Source organism: Hibiscus syriacus, unplaced genomic scaffold (assembly GCF_006381635.1).
Source record: "Hibiscus syriacus cultivar Baekdansim isolate YM2019G1 unplaced genomic scaffold, ASM638163v2 tig00110893_pilon, whole genome shotgun sequence".
NCBI classification, from domain to species: domain Eukaryota; kingdom Viridiplantae; phylum Streptophyta; class Magnoliopsida; order Malvales; family Malvaceae; genus Hibiscus; species Hibiscus syriacus.
The window spans coordinates 4,002,242-4,018,589 of NW_024062901.1; the positions used below are offsets into that span (position 1 = coordinate 4,002,242).

At 37.7% G+C, this 16,348-nt stretch overlaps 1 pseudogene; it reads right to left on the reverse strand.

The window, feature by feature from the left end:
- Positions 1-5,317: 5,317 nt before the first annotated feature.
- Positions 5,318-8,002, reverse strand: LOC120145434 (annotated as a pseudogene).
- Positions 8,003-16,348: the final 8,346 nt, after the last annotated feature.

A 16,348-nucleotide genomic window follows, 5' to 3' on the forward strand; every position in this document is an offset into this window, starting at 1 on the left:
AGGTTGAGGCCCAACCAGATTTTACTTATGAAGAAGAACCAGTTAAAATCTTAGCTTACGAGGTTAGGCAATTAAGAAACAAGACCATTCCATTAGTTAAAGTATTATGGAATCACAAGATAGAGGAAGCAACATGGGAACGTGAAGAGGACATGAGGATTCAATACCCCCATCTCTTCGCATAATGAAAATTCAAGACAAATTTTCTTAAGGGGGAGATATATAAGCTCAATACCGAGTTAGTGACTAAATTATAAAACTTCAGAATTTGGTGACTAAAGAATAATAATTGAATAGTATTATAATTGGTATAGGGTTAAATTGCAAGGAAGAAGGAATAGAAGGGTAAAATGATCATTTGCATAGGAAATAATTAAAGAATAAATATATTTATTTTAGCTACACGTGGAAGAAGGAAGAAAAACATAAGCTTCCAGAATTCTCTTATTCTCTTCTTTCCTCCCAACATGAAAACTAATAGAAAAGGTGATATTTCTTATAAGTTGTTTGTTAGTTGAAATTTAAGGTTGGTTTTGCTTCTTAGATTCTAATTAAGCTTAAGGAAAACTTAGGTTGTTTAACACAACAAGATGAGTATAGGAAAATTAAAGATTATGAGTTCTTAAAGGGAATTTTAAATAGAATTTTTAAATAGAGTTCATATTTGAAATTGGAGGTTGAATTTGACTTGTCATCGACTTAATCAAGGAATATAAAGTGTTAGAAGTGTATTTAGAACATATTGAAATTTGGGTATGATTCTTGAATTATATATGAAGGATATGATTCTAAGGTTAAAGATGATTTTCATGGATATAAGTTGGTTTAAGTAATGATGGTTGGGTTTAATGATATAATAGGGTTTAAAATAGAAGAATTGAGTGAAGAATTGATGATTTTCGGGCTTAAAATGCAATTTCTGGGTTGTGTGCATCGATGCACATTCAATGTGTACCGATGCACTCTTAAATAAGGAACATTGAAATGTCTTGATTCATGGTAAGAACGCATGTTCATAAATTCATGGTTATACATGTGAATACATACATTTATGTTATGCCTCACTAAGTCTGTGACTTAGTGTGTAAGTGATTTACACGTAGGTACCAAGAATCAGGAAGAGCGGTAATAGGGTGGCAAGAACAGCAGCACTGCTAGCAGATCAGATCAGAAGTAACTGATAAAGTATGTACTTTGTCGTGTATAGTATGTTGGCATGTAAGTAAAGTGTCAGTTATAAATGCTCTGATCAATTTTGGTTGTTTTGGTCAATCCATGTAAATAAATCCCTTTTATTTTAATGAAAGTTTTAAATTTCCCTGTTTTCTTTAAGTGTCAAAGTTGAAAAGTCAATGTGAGACCTCAGACCCGTATTCGGGTCGGATACAGGTTGGGGGTATTATAATTCTCATGGTAGATTTCATGTTTTGGAATTTTAAACATGTTTAAAGCCCCATTTATGCTCATTTGTATCTATATAAAACTTTAATAATGATTGAGGACCTCAATAAGGACTTTGGGATAAAAGAATAGGAGTTTTGGCACCTATTTTATGCTCTTTGCATGTCGAGTTTTGATATTAGGGGATAATATTGATTCTTGTTCTTCTTCTTGGAGAAACACGTGAGTTTCCGGGCAAGAGTATCGACACTCTTTCAAAAGTATCGATACTTTGGGTTATAATTTCGAAACTCCCAGAAAGTATTGAAACTAGGCAGTGCATAATGTTTAAAAGTATTGATACTTATATAAAGTATCAAAACTTTTGCAAGAGTAACGATACTTTTGGGCTAGTATCGATACTTTCAGTCTGTTTTGGACAAAAATGCCATCTTTTTAGGAAATTAGACTCGAGGTACTCTAACACTTCAGTATATCCTCAAATAAGACTTCAAGCGAGAACAATAGTTAATATCAGAATAGTAGAAACATAAATAACTAGGTTTACATAAAATTAGCCTTGTTTGACTCTTGTGAAACAATCAGGACACCCGAGTTCCTTTTAGCAGAAATACGACAGTAAGTAAATCTAAGTCAGTCCCAAGACTTGACGGAGTAAGTCGGTGGGTGCACGTTTCTGATGCAGAATTTTTTTATCTCACCCAGAGTACCCGATGGTTTTTCGGTAGTGCTACGTGAGCTCCGGGATGCAGAATCCCTCAGTCGCACCATGATGTCAGCCATAAATTAGTAGTACAATATTTAGCATGTTTAGACCTGTGCACTTTTCACTTCATCTAGTGAATGCATATATAATACATTTTTTAGTGAGGCACTGAGCTCGTAAGCTCAGCGTTCGAAATGTGTTTCGTGCGTAGGTTCTTAAGAAGCAATCGTGGGGATCTATCTTCATCAGATATTCCAGTGGAGCATATTCAGATTTCTAGAGACCTTTCAGAGTACACCTTGAGTTATCTTTAGAGGGCATGTACTGTTATGAACCTTGTTATGTATTCATTCATAACTCTATTGAAACTCATTATTTTGTATTATTTTGTGGATATATTTTGAGAGCTCCCATTATTTGTAAACCCAGTTTATTATTATGTTTTTATATTACATTATGAATGTCTAAATTTTAGATATTTACAAGCAGTTTTAAAAGAAAATTTTGGGTCACTATTTCAGTAGTCCTGTGTAACATTGTAATACATGGATCTTCGGTCTACTGGATTAGGATGTTACATGAAGTATCATTACTTTCATGAGTATCAAACCAAATTTGACTACTATGTTTTGAAAAAATACTTAAGTATCGATACCCTGTTGGAGAGTATCAATACTACCCTTACATCGATGGTCCTTGAGTACCTATACCAAAAATGGCTACTGGAATCTGCTAAGTGAACTTGGTATCGATACCACCACGAGTATCGATACCTCACCTACAGTATCGATACCCATTGTATGGGTATCGATATTTCTAGCCATAAAATCCCTTTATTTTTAACATCTGAAGAACAACATCGATACTATTCTTCTAGTACTGATACTCATTCCCACAAATACCCTATTTTGGGTTTTAAAAAAATCTCTCTCCAACACTTTTATAAGTTCTACTAAGGTCCCCAAACTTTATTAAAGGGTTATGTCTGATTAGAGGGGTCATAATAAGGCCATAACAAGATGAAAAACACCCAAATGTTGAATCTACCATGAACATGCTTCATAACTCTTGCGAGCTAACAAACACACGTAGTGATATAAAATGTAGTAAAGAGTTAGAATTCAGTTACCTTGAGTTCTAAGTTGCTGAAAACACCCAAGCTCAACCAAGTGCTAGTTTCTCTTTTCCCTTAGCCTTGGAGCTTTCACCAACTTCTCTCAGTAAGCAAGGAATCAACACAAAGGTTACTAATATGATGCTTAGAAAAGAGTTTAGGACAATTTTTTAGTCTTGAATCTCTCCAAAAATGAGCTGGTTAGTCTACGTTTCTAAAACCCCCACTAAATCCATATTTTAGATGCTATGGTGAAATGAAGAGATTGGAGGCTTGAATTAAAGCCTAGAGGAGGGATTAAGATTCTTACATTTAGAACCTCAAACTAAGCTTGCTAGTTAACCAATTTACCACATTTATCTAGGTTATCAAAAAAGAAATGAAAACTTTTGGGAGAAGAATATGACAAAGAAAGTGGGGAAATGAGAAGGGGATAACGTGCGATCATCAAACAATTAAGGATTTACAACATTTCATAACAAAAATAGGTAAACTTCTCTCTTGGTCCTTCAAGTTTTGTTCTTGTTTCAAAACCCCCTTTTTAACTCTAAATGGGCTTGATCCAAGCCCATTTCCACTCAACTTGGGTCAAGTTTGCTACAAGCTAATGAGTTTAATCCAAGGCTCTGTCAAGACCCGAAACTCCTAATTCGGGGTGTTACAGAATTAGCAAGCATGCTATAAATACTCAAAAAAGGGTAAAGTACAAAATGGTCCCCCGATTATAGGGTACTATTTTATTAAACCCATATATTATTAAAGTTATAAAATGGTCCTTTGAATAATAAAGCGTTGCCTTGTTGAGTCCTCGACTACTAAAAGTTATCACTCGACTATTCATATGTTTCAAACTCGTCCTTTTTCGTTAGAAAAAATAACGACATTATGAGTTGAACGTTAATCTACTGACTGTGATATTATAAAATATGATCCCATAATTTCAAATAATTATCATATCACGGTCAGCATGTTAACGTTCAGCTCAAACTACCGACATTTTTTAATAGAAAAGGACGAATTCGGAGCATAATGAAAATCAGGTGACTATTGTGTAACTTTTAATAGTTGAGGGATTCAACAAAACAACACTATAATTGAAGGACCATTTTATAACTTTTAATAATCATGAGACTTAATAAAATAATAATCTATAGTTGGGGGACCATTTGCATACTTCACCCAAAAAAATGAATTGATAGGATTTTAGAAGGAACCATGCATGGTTTTTCGCAATATTCGCGTAACAGTTGAATAACAGAGCTTAAATTAGAATTTTAATTGTTACATAAACCTTTGAAATCATTTATTTTATTGGATAGTGCGGTGATTCTCTTGTGTTAATAAAATAAAATCTTAGAGAATAACTGCATTGTTGTTCTTGCTAATAGAAAAATGGCACGCCAAATCGTTGTTATTGCTTTGATCTTGGTTGCTTTTGTGGGTTTGGTTTCTGCTGCCCCCCATGCTTCTGATTCCAAGGCTAGCTCTTCGCCCGCCCCCGCACCTGGCGGTGCTAGCGCTGCCGTCCATCCTAATTCTCCGCCTGCTGAGGGTTCTGCTCCTGTTCCAGTTCCCGCCGGTGGTACCACTTTGAAAGTTTCGACACTTGTTGGACTTGGAGGGGCCGCCGTTGCCGGCTACTTTCTGGTTTAAAAAACATTTAACAATGTAACGCCATTTATTTTTTATTTTTTTAATTTGAAAAAATTACATTAAAATTTTGTGAAATCTATTTTATGAATAGACATGAAACGAGGGATGCGTTTTCAGATGAGTTTTATTTTATTTTATTTTAATTTGTTCATCTCATTAATTTGATTAATTTTTTTTAGAATTCTTAAATATAGAACTTTAGAATTCGTATATAATTTTAAATACGTTTTTCTAATAAATTCTAATGTCCAAATTCACTACCCATGAAACAAAAATCAAGAGTAATATATATATATATATATATATATATATATATATATACAAACATGCAGGAAGACACCTTTTGCTATATTCTACATAATACAGGGAAAGGCTATTAACTTGTCACTCATCTAAACATTTTGCTATGGATTTTACTCTGCATGAATTTAATCAACTTGAAACTAATTTATATCCACCCTTTTGCTTCTCCTTGTGCTGTTCACAAGTTTGAACCATTGACTCGAAGGGTCGCATGTGTTGTCTTTACTTGTACATTTGCAACTGTTTGTGACGATGGTGTTGTTTAACGCTACATCGAGGCAAATGGATTCGCCATCTCTGACCTTAGCCGAAAGATGCATCTTAGAATCTGATATCATTTCCCATTTCGAATTTGAGCCGTTGCAGGAATGTCGAGTTTTGCCCATGTCTCGGACTCGTCGGCTTGTAAACAGAAATGTGTTCCACTTACTTGTAAAGTCTTCTCAGTGGAGTAACTCCACGCATAGGAGTCGGTGCAGGGACCTAACCGCAACTGGTGCTCGAAAGATTTTTTTATGATACAAAGTCCCGTTAATGGATGAAAGATAACTTTGTGCGGTTTGGCTTCCGACGAACCTGGACCTGCATATGTCATTGCGGAATAACAAAATTTGCATCAAATTTTCTGTTGACATCATCGATCTCGAATAAAAAGAAACTAATACACGTCGACTTGCCTTGGAAAGGAGCTTGGAGAGCTGAAATTCTTTGTATGAAGCTCGAATTTCTAGGTGCACACCAATTATAATCCAGACCCGTAATACTCGTTTAGCCCGACGACGCCTTCTCTCACGTAATAGCTCCCAGCAGTGTCCACAAGGCCCAATCCGGTCAAGCTCAGCTGCCACACCCATGAAGCAGCTCAAGTATCTATTTCCATTGACATTGGCTCCTGTTTGGTCGATCCCGAACTCACTAATGAACAGCGGGTATCCTTGATCGACCAAATACCCAGATGTCTTCAACATGTACGTCGCGACTCTGCCACAAACTTCGTTTGGGTTTCCGGTCACCCATGTTCGCGGCCCATCGGAGAATCCATACCAGTGTGCCTCGAATACTAGTTTCCCACAAACGTGAGTTTTACGGGTTGAGTCTTGATGAATGATAAGTCTCTGTCGAAATCAAATCCAGAAGTATAACGAGAACATCCGGGTTTGCCGTGTGCACCGCTTCGGCTCCTTTCTGCATGTACTTGTACCAGTCGTTTACATTCTGTTTCGGGCCCCTTAGCTCATTCCTCAAGCTCATGCCGACCACATTGGTGACACCGTTGAATAAGGTTGCCATCCGAGTTAACCCGGTGATCCATTGATCCGGGTTGAAGTACTTGTCGCCAAAGAAACCGTTGTCGTCTAAATTATTACAACACCAACCGGGTTTACTAATATGATTATCAAGTATGACCATCAAATTATTTTTCCTAAGCTTGATACCACCGTCTGAAATATAAATACCAATAGCTTCATCTGATAAGTAAATCAATGTCGTAAAGTTTGAGACAAGTTATTTATTTAACGCTAATAGGAGAAAACAAGGACATGGAAAATCTGTCATACCTGGAAAGCTTTGATGAGGGGAACATCGATGATCGAAGGGTTGTTGGCTTGGATTCCGGCGATGAACTCAACGAAGCCGAGTCGTTGAAATGATTGTCTAACGGTGAGCGTTGCCAACGAGTCATGGTGACCAAATAGACCGGCCAAGTGTACCTGACGCAGTTGAACCCCATTGACACAATCTGTTTGGCTATTGTACCCATGGGCTGCTTGCTGAGCCCTTCAGCAACCATCAATTCCGAGTGAGCCGACCAGTTTACACACGCCAGTTTCACGCGCCGTCCTCCACTGTCAACAATCCATCGTGAATTCGTTGATAGGGAGGGGCATGACGAAGGGAAATAATAGGAAGAGTAGGAGAATAGATGATGAAACGAAACCTGCCATTTTCTTGCTTTGACTTGAAGAAGGAGACTAGAACGTTGAAGGAAAACTCACTTGAGTGACTTATTTATACAGTGGTATACGTATAAGTTATACATAAAAAAAGTAAACACACAAAATTTGTTTCATATTAATTAGCCTGGGACGGGTGAGCAGTAAAACCTCGTTCACACTCTTTGTGAACGAACCTCCACGCTTTGTTCTTCTAGGGAGCTAACTATATCAGTTTCATTGCTAAGTTCAGTGAAAGATCCAGGTTTTGGAGGCAGGTACCCTACAAACTAAGGGAGCAAAAGAACATCAAGAAAGGTCGTTGGCCGAGAAAAACCCTAAACCATCTCGTTAATTGACTCTTGACCATCCATTCTTTTCAGTTTGATGCACATTTTCTTTCCAACCAGCAATTTAAAAATGAAAGGGCTTTGGCCCCATCACTATCCACCAACACAACATAGAACTAATCCACGTACAAAAATTATGTTGGTAGAATATATGCGCCGCCAGTAATTGTTATTGGATCAGATCCGTTAAAGCTCCATGTGAGCAGCTGTAATGGACACTACTGTGAAAGATTCAAAGTAGCAGATAAAACCAGAATCTCTTTCAACCCACGAGAAACAAAATGTTTGAAAGTTTAAGACCCACTTGCGTTTGACCCCCGCTATCCCTCGTGTGATCTCTTTGAAATTAGTAGCCAAAATAGTGGCCCGTTATCGGGACGATTGTATTTATAATGGTAAAATGATATTATTCTAAATCGTTTATGATTGCGATACTTGATACACGATATAGTCGTTACGTTGTCAATCAAGATAAACATTATAACCGCAATTAAATCCCTTCGTGTTTACAGGCAGTCAACTCTGGCTCTTTGGGACTCATGTAGCATAGGACCATGAAGATAAACTCATCTGTCAACTGTGTCAGTTTGGTTCTGCTTCTTTTTGTCTTATTTTTGGTTTGTTTCTAGTGATATTTAGAATTTTATTTAACCTGAAATCATAATATGGAGACCAATTCCCAATTTATATTTAATACGGGGACCTAATTGAGAATTTGACCCTTGTTACTATAATAGAGTTAGGGGCTGTTTGTTTTGGAATCATTCAGCGCTGAATGTTAAATCGTTCAACATTCCGCTGAATGTTAAATCGTTCAACATTCAGCGCTGAATGTTAAATCATTCAACATTCAGCGCGTTTGTTTCGCACCTCTGAATAATTTAGTGCTGACTGGTTCAGTAAAATAGTGTTGAATAATTCAGCATAGAAGTCATTCTGAATGATTCAGCACAGAAGTACATTTTGAATAATTCAGAATCATTATCAAACATCATGTTATATTCAGAACTAATTCATACAGAGCCTCTGAATTATTCATATTGGATCATTCAACACTTAATCATTATGAAGTAAATAAAGGCTTTAGAGTTCTTGGCAGGCATGTTTTGACTTATAGTCACGTGTCACTATTTATAGTGTAAAATAATTGAATAGTCCCTTAATCATGGGGAGGTTTTAATTGACCATTACTCTATTAAGTTTTATCAATCAATCTATTAACTATTTAAGTGACATCAATCAAACCACCTACTGTTAATCGGCCTTTATTATTTATATATTTATCATCTAATCATAATTTAATTTAATTCATACATTTAATCATTCATCAGATAATAACACATGTTGATCTTTATAAAATAAGATAATCTTTAATAAAATGATTGCCAGTGTGGTAACATAATCGAGAATATACATTTTAGTACATGAGAATAGAGCGAGAAATGCCAAACGATGTTTATGTCACTCACCAGCCGTCTTAACAAAAACACAAAGTTGTTTCTTTTATGGTCTGAAAAACGTTTTCTAGTTGAAGATAATGTTTTTTTATAATCATTCGTTTATTGGCCTTTCTAACTAAAAACAAATATTTAATTTTGGATTAACTACATGATTGATCACTTATGTTTGTATTTTGTGCATTTTTCCTCACTGATTTCAAAAAATATAAAATATTGTTACTTTTATTTAATTAAGATGTGGTCACTACGAGTTAACTATTGTTAACAATTAACAAATTAGGTGACGTGACAGTTAAATATTTTGTTAATCACCATATTTGATTGTATCATTTTAGATATGATAAACTTTAGGTAAATTCTGCCTTTAGTACCTAAGCTATATTTTGGTTCATTTTAATACCTAAACTTTTAATTTGTTTCAAAGCATATCTAATGTTTTAGTACTCACCTTTAAAAAATTAATGTTTTTAGTACATAAACTATCATTTTTGGCCTATTTAGTACCTAAACTTAACTCGTTAAGTTTTTTTATTCAAATAAAACAAAATAAAACTATAGGCTCGAATAAGATGGCATGGAATTCATTTAGTGACCAATCACAACCCTTACAAAAGCTTGAGGGACCTAAAGATGGCATGGAATTCATTTAGTGACCAGATCACAACCCTTACAAAAGCTTGAGGGACCTAAACTGTTGTTTACCCCTAAATGCTAAGAACACGCGTGCAAGATTACAGAGGTAAGAGGACCAAAATGACTATTAGCCCTTAATCTCATCACTCGGCCTCCCTCATGCTTCAAAACGACGTCGCTCGACGTCTGAAATATAACCCTTTTAAGGGTTATTCTGAAACCCTAAAATCATTTGCTCTCCCCCTCATTTCCTCAGCCGCAGACCCAACCCGTGGGAGAGAACCCTCCCTCGGCTCACCGCCATGGGAGGCGACCAAGCCTCCTGTAACCGCTAATCAGTGGCCACTAAACCTAAACCGATCAACCATCCCCCACGAACGACCTCTCCTTTGAAACCCAACCTCTAGGACCCAAACCCACAACTTATACCAACCGAAACCAACCCCCCCCAAAACCAGAAAAACAAAGGCTTTACCTTCAGATATGGGGCTAGCTGGGATCGGAGAAGGTCACAGCGAGATTCACGGTGGTGGTTAGAGAAGGTAAAACTTTTCTTTCTTCTCTCTTTTTTTTCTGTTTTCAATCCTTTTTTTTTATTCTTTCGTTTCCCTCCCTTTATCTTGAGTATCTGGTGAGATGATGATATCTAGAAAAAATAGGAGATGGGTCTCACTGACTTTGCATGATTACATCCCGATTTTTCGGGATTTAATCTGTTTTTAAATGGATTCTCGGATTTAGGCTACTGTTATTTGACTTGGTTACTGTTTTTACAGGAACCGGTCACTGTTCATGCAGGAGAACAGTCGGCGGCGACGGGACATCCTGGCTTGGTGGCTCGGTGGTTGGCTCACGGCTGATCAGCTGAGGAGTTGAAGTCGGCGGCTGCCATTAGGGGTTTAGGGTTACAACCCTAATTTGTTCTAGGGTTTGAAACCCTAATCTGATTTAGGGTTTGAAACCCTAATCCGATTTAGGGTTTGAAACCCTAATCCGATTTAGGGTTTGAAACCCTAATCCGATTTAGGGTTTGAAACCCTAATCTGATTTAGGGTTTGAAACCCTAATCCGATTTAGGGTTTGAAACCCTAATCCGATTTAGGGTTTGAAACCCTAATCTGATTTAGGGTTTGAAACCCTAATCTGATAGGTTGGTTCAGTCTGGGTTGTTGGGCTCCGGGATTGGGCCTTTGTAATCTGAATTGGGCTTCTAAGCCTGCAAAAGTGTAATATTTGTAAATTAATAATAATAATAGTAATAATAATAATAACGAAATAATAATATAAAAAAAAAACCCAGACAAAAACGGGTGTCTACAGCTGCCTCTTTGCACATTCTTGTGTTAAGAATAGGGCAAAGACGACAAGAAAACACGTTTTTGTCTGGTTCTCCTCTCTTTGGTTTTAAAAAAATGGATAGTTTTGTTGGTGGGGACGACACTGCTCATACGCAATGAAGAGGTCTGGTCGTCTAAGGGTGACACGGCTCCTACGTGATGAGGAGATCTGGTCAGGGGATGACACTGCTCCTACATGATGAAGAATTCTTGGCCATCTTTAGGGATGATAACACGGTTCCTACGTGATGAGGACGACTGGTTATTAGGTTGACACGGCTCTTACGTGATGAAGAGTTCTTGGCCATCTAAAGGTGATAACACGGTTCCTACGTGATGAGGACGGCTGGTTATCTATGGTTGACACGGCTCATACGTGATGAAGAGATTTGGTCTGGGATGACACGGTTCATACATGATGAAAACTTTGGCCACCTTTAGGAAGGGTGATAACTCGGTTCCTACGTGATGAGGACGGCTGGTTATCCTAATGTTGACACGGCTCCTACGTGATGAGGAAGTCTGGTCAGTTGATGTTGACTGATTCATTGCTTCAATACGTCTTGAAGATCCTGTAAAATGGTCACATGCCATGATTTCATGTTATCATATGCTCTAGAATGATCTAAATGCATGTTTAAAGGGTTATGCAGTTCGTTCCTGGCATTGAGACTCCTCTCATACTCTTTGATCGAAACATGCGATATTTATGCGTTTATCCATGCCTGGTTACTTTCTTGACCTCTCATTAATAGTCTTTGACTTGGTCCCCCCCGATCTACCCCGAGAGAGTTTATCTTGCCTCTTTGATTCTTTGGTCATTGATTGATTTTTTAGAGAAAATTCATTCCGAATGGCCTCCTTGTTGCATGCCTTTAAATTGGGACTTCTTTGCTTGGGAACAGTATGATTATGTTGAAACTGATTTCTTTGATTGAAACCCTTTTTTTTTCAATGATTTGTTAATGTGATGGGAGCGTGCCTTCGTATGTGTTCTCTGGCGAACACCTGTTTCAAAATCCCATACTCTGACACTTTTCCGAGTAAGGCATAATAACCGATGTTATTGATTCGTAATTTGGTGAATATATGCGAGGACATTGAATCAAATTCAAAAATTTCACTGAAGATAGGTAATGAGAAAGTACAATCTTTTGGGACAAGAAAACAAGTATATACAAAGGAAAAACAATGGACAAATATAGTGAATATCAAATGCTGAGTCCTTCTATTTCTTCACCCCAAATCTTTCTCGAAAGTTGATATGTGTTCGAAGATTCAGATCGTACAAAAGATGTGTGAGCATGAGAGTCTTTCCCTAAACTGTTAGGCTTCCGAGGGAATCCACCATTTCAATTTCTGATTATTCGAGCCGTCCATTACGGATTTTCAACTCGAATCCTCCTTTGGTTCAAGATGCCCATTTTGGGTTTTCATCTTGAACCCTCCTTTTCTTCTTCTTCTTTTTTTTTTTTTTTTTAAGTGTAATATCGTTTGACCGAATCTGAATTCACGGGATTAGGCAAATCTTCCCCATCCATTTGTTAACACCAAAGCTCCTCCTGAGAATGCCTTTTTACAACATAGGGACCTTCCCAGTTCGGCATCCACTTCCCTCGAAAGTCTTTTGCATAGGTAGGATCTTTTTTAGTACCAATCGCCTTCACGAAATTCTCGAGGTCTGACTTTCTTGTCATATGCTCGTATCCTCGTCTAGTTTCAACTCCATCATACTCTCAAAGAAGGTATTTCCACCTCAATAGGTAAAACTGCTTCCATCCCATATACCAAAGAGAATGGTGTTGCCCCAGTAGATGTACAACGGACGTGCGATAAGCAAGCAATGCAAAAGGTAATTTTTCATGCCAGTCCCTATATGTTTCAGTTGCTTTTGTGATCTTCTTTGTTTTTTATTCGCTGCCTCTACTGCCCCATTCATTTTTGGGCGATAAGGAGCCGAATTGTGATGTTTGATCTTTAACTTGTGCAAACTTCCTTCATTAAATCGTTGTTCAAATTCAATGCATTATCTGTGATGATCCTTTCAGGTGTTCCATATCTACAAATGATTTCTCTTTTAGAATACACTGCTCCTTTTTTGTAACATTAGCATAAGAGGCAGCTTCAACCCATTTGGTGAAGTAGTCTATAGCCACTAAGATAAACGATGTCCATTTGAGGCCTTCGGTGAAATTGCCCCAATGACATCGATGCCCCACATTGAAAACGGCCAAGGTGCGTTCATTACATGGAGTGGTGAAGGAGGAACATGTATTTGGTTATCATGAATCTGGCATTTATGACATCTTCGAGCAAATCTGATACAATCTCCTTCCATAGTGGACCAATAGTACCCAAACCTCATGATTTTTCTAACCATTGTGAATCCATTAGCGTGTTCCACAAACTCCTTCATGGACTTCCTCAAGTATTTTCTTGGCCTCAATTCTATCCACACATCTCAAAGCACTTGATCCTTGCTTTTTTTATACAATATATCTCCATCAAGGACATACCCCATTGCTAATCTTCTTAAGGTCCGTTTATCATTCTCAGTTGCCTCCGCTGGGTAAGCCCGATACTTCACATACTGGAGAATATCATAATACCATGGGAGATTATCATCCTCTTCTTCCTCTATGTGCAACAATGAGCTGGCATTTCTCTTATACTCATCCGAATAGGCATCATTCGAGATTGATCATCGGCCTTAAAACATAGCTGCAACGTAGCCAAGGCATCTGCCATTTGATTTTCTTCACGAGGAAGATAAGTAAAAGAAATTTCTTCAAACTCTTTGATCAACTCCATCACTAAGTTCTGTATTCTATCAACTTGGAGTCTCGAGTCATCCATTCCCGCGAAGCTGATAAATAACCAGAGCAGAATCGCCGAATACTTCTAGGCTTTTAACTTTGCGCTAAATGCAGCTTGAATACCCAAGATACATGCTTCATACTCTGCCATATTGTTAGTGCATTCAAAGGCGAGCCTACTAGTACAAGGATAATGATCTCCCTCAGGTGAAACTAGTATTGCCCCAATTCCATGTCCCACAGCATTAGAAGCGCCATCGAAGTTCATTTCCATGCTTCATTTTTGGAGTATCTCTTCAGTAACAAATATACTCATCAAGTCCTCATTCGAAAAATCAAATTTTACTGGCTCAGTCTTCTAATGCTCTGCTTGCCAGGAAATCTGCAATAGCACTCCCTTTAACTGATTTCTGGTTCATGTAGACTATATCAAAATTCGGACAACAACATTTGCCATCTCGCCATCCTTCCAGTTAGAGCCGTTGATTCCATCAGGTACTTTAGCGGATCCAGTCTTGATATCAACCAGGTAGTATGATACAACAAATACTTCTCAGCCTCTTAGTAGTCTATACTAAAGCACAACACAACTTTTCGATAGAGGAATATCGAGTCTCACAGTCAGTGAATTTCTTACTGAGATAGTAAATAGCTCGCTCTCTTCTTCCAGTTTCGTCATGTTGGGCCAACACACATCCCATGACTTCTCAAAGACAGTCAAATATAAAATCAATGGTTTGTTTGGGATTGGTGGCATCAAGACAGGAGCATTAATTAAGTAACCCTTAATTCTATCGAAGCATTCTTGGCAACTGTCATCCCATTCTCCTGGGTTTCGCTTTCTCAGTAATCGGAATATTGGATCACATTTTTCAGTCAACGAGAGAATCTGGCAATATAATTTAACCTCCCCAGAAAACCTCGTACTTCTTTTTGCGTTCTAGGGGGAGGTAATTCCAAATTGCTTTGACTTACCAGGATCTATTTCTATCCCATTTCACTGACTACAAATCCCAATAACTTCCCTGAAGTAGCTCCGAATGTGCACTTGGCCGGGTTAAGCTTGAGCTGTTTCTTTAATCTTAAAAAACAGCTTCCTTAAGACTTTTACATGTTCTTCTCCAGTTTTGATTTGGCAATCATATCATCCACGTACACTTCTATATCCCTGTGCATCATATCGTGGAACAACGTAACCATGGCTCTTGATATGTTGCCCCGGCGTTCTTAAGTCCAAAGGGCATCACCTTGTAACAAAAGTACCCCACATTGTCACAAAGTTGTCTTTTCCATGTCTTCTGGGTCCATCTTAATTGATGTAACCTGAGAAACCATCCATGAAAGAGAAAAAGAGCATGACAGCCGTATTGTCAACCAAAGTATCGATATGTGGAGTGGAAAATTATCTTTGGGGGCTCGCTCGATTGAGATCCCGGTAGTCAACACACATCCGAACTTTTTCCATCTTTCTTTGGAACTGGCACTATGTTTGCTACCCATTCAGGGTACTTGGCCACTTGTAAAAATCCAGCATCGAATTGTTTCTCACTTCTTCCTTGATTTTTAATATCATATCTGGTCTCATTCTTCGAAGTTTTTGTTGAACAGGTTTGCATTCCGGCTTTATTGGTAGCTTTTGCATCACGATGTCAGTCTCCAACCCCGGCATATCTTGATAAGACCAAGCAAACACATCCATATATTCCCGAAGAAGGCTTGTGGGGCATATTGTCTATCTTCTTGCTCCATCATTCTAACAAGCTCAGAGTTTAACTCACATTCCTCTCATCTTTAAACCTTCAGATTCTCGAGACACATGTCATTTTCAAAATCAATTTGTGGTTCAAAAGTATCATTACTCGAACAGTTGATATGAAGACCTGCGAATCAAAAGGAGTATATTTGGCTGTGGACAAAAATTTTATAATATTATCAAGAATAATTATCAATAAGAATAAAGAATACTCAAGAGATGAATAAAATACTTGCTAAATTAGAATGAAAGAAGAACACTGTTTCATTAAAGCAATGACAAATAACAATTGTCCTTTACAAAGCCTATTATATTTGGGTCAAAGGAGACAGATTTGTTATTATGCATTACTTTGAAAAGTGCTTATAGACACAGGGAGTTCTTCAACAGTAATTGTTCACAGGAGGACACGGACGGATTGATGCCAATGAACACTCTCCAGTAGACTTATGTGATAACGTTGCTAGGCTCAATAAATCTTCAAAAAATTCTGTATCTTCATATCTCCTGACTGTTTCAGCGTGCAATCACAAATCCTCCAGACACAAAAGATTTGGAGAGTGGTGGAATGACATGGGTCCCCAAACAAGATCTTCTCCCTTACTCTTGCCTTCTCCTTCCTTAAGCTTTTGTGCATCCTTGACTTTATCAGGTACGTTGGTTTTTATCCGAGACCAAAATAATTTCTTTTAGGAACTGGAGCCGACCCTTCAGTGATTCCTTGCAGTTTCTTTCCCAAGCCTTTCCCTACCTTTGCTCCTCTAGCTAAGGTCTCCTTAATGCATCTTGTATTTTTGAAAGATGAGGAATGGGAATTCTTTGCCTTCAGAAATAAAAGTAGCATTAACAAATTCCAAGGACTGGAAGGAGGACTCTAGTGCATTTTCA